Source organism: Seriola lalandi, unplaced genomic scaffold (assembly GCF_002814215.2).
Source record: "Seriola lalandi dorsalis isolate HSWRI2012SDOR001 ecotype SW California unplaced genomic scaffold, Sedor1 jcf7180002052702, whole genome shotgun sequence".
Classification (NCBI taxonomy): domain Eukaryota; kingdom Metazoa; phylum Chordata; class Actinopteri; order Carangiformes; family Carangidae; genus Seriola; species Seriola lalandi.
In genome coordinates this window covers 8,687-10,142 of record NW_019523255.1, presented here as the reverse complement: position 1 = coordinate 10,142, position 1,456 = coordinate 8,687, and the positions used below count along the sequence as shown (strand labels likewise).

The 1,456-nt window shown below is 41.5% G+C and overlaps 1 long non-coding RNA gene across 1 annotated transcript; it reads left to right on the top strand.

Annotated features, from left to right (window-relative positions):
- The first annotated feature begins 212 nt into the window (after window positions 1-212).
- On the top strand, window positions 213-642 carry LOC111650689 (uncharacterized). The gene is made up of 2 exons (XR_015436869.1): window positions 213-331; window positions 561-642. It is a non-coding gene; the product is annotated as an uncharacterized LOC111650689 (long non-coding RNA).
- Window positions 643-1,456: the final 814 nt, after the last annotated feature.

Genomic DNA, 1,456 nt, shown 5'->3' with positions numbered 1-1,456 from the left:
ATCAAAGGGTCAACTTACTAGATTTTAACTCGCTCTCTAGTAAATAACTAACTCTTCATGCACCCAGACATAAAAAGGAAACCAGTAGTGAATACAGTAGCAGGTAGCAAGACTCCGACCCTCCGAACTGACTCTTGTTGTTTTTCTACAGCTTTATTAAAATTCATAGGGGAAGATATTTTGCATTGCAAGCAAGGGAAATGTTCCCTCCTTTGACTTTGACTGTCACAAGATCATGTCATTTTTCAGTTGGTTTTTCTCACTTTGCCTTCCCCGCTGTGGTTTTAGATTGACCAGATCCTGATTCACCAGAAAGTGGAACTCCTAGAAGGTAAGGCATGTCACTTGTTCATCCAATCATTTTTATCTCTTGCCACTTAAAAAAAACAAGGGAACAAACGGGGAATAAACAGCAGCAGTTTGTCAGTTTCTGACACACCCACAAGTTTTAAACCCTCAAGAAAGGAACGACGAGATGACGTCTTGTCCTTGGAATTTTTTGCTCATCAATGCTTGGTTATTCAACGTTTCCACCCTTTGTCCTTTTTTTCTCCTGCCAGCATTCATCGGGTTTGAGACCAACAACCAGTACGAGATAAAGAACAGTCTCGGCCAAAAGATCTACAAGGCCAAAGAGAAAAACGACTGCTGCACCAGGAACTGCTGCGGCTCGCTGCGCAGCTTCGACATGAAGATCAAGGACAACATGGACAGAGAGGTCATCCGCCTCATCAGACCTTTCCGCTGTGTCTCCTGCTGGTGTCCCTGCTGCCTGCAAGAGGTGTGTCTGTGTGTTTTGGGTGTGTCTGTGTGTTTTGGGTGGGTGGGTGTAAATGAGTCAGTAAGTGTCAAAAGCAGGTTTAATAGCCTGACTTTACATTGATTTGCCACACCAAGACTAATATGACAATATAGCAGTTCAATAGTTCATTCAGCATCAAATCACCCTGATAACTCACTTCAGTTATGAACAAACACTGTGATATCAGTGTTACAATATTTGGTTAATGTGTGTCAAGATAATGACTACCTATTATTAATGTTGTTAATATTTAATCATTGATTGTCTGAGGAGAGATTTAACCATTCGTATGTTAAAGCAGTTGATTCGCAGTGTAGCTTTGCTCATAAAGACACCATAGTAAGAGCGAACAAAGCAGAAACTGAAGTGCTAAATTAAAATCTTGGGAAGCAGCAATAGAAAAAGAGTTGATGGTATAAACTGAAGAAAAGGAAGTTAAAGAACCAGACCGGCACTCAGCAGAGCACACAACTCCACCAAGGCCAAACAGTCCAACGTGTCCAACGTGGTCTCAAGTAAAACTTTCTTTCTTCACTGTCCTGTCTTGTCTTTAATCCTCACACAAGACGGCTGCATGGTTTTATTACCGTTTGCATTATACAATTCATACAACTCTGCAGCTGTATGAACTGTCTCCTCGCTATGTCGTAACCA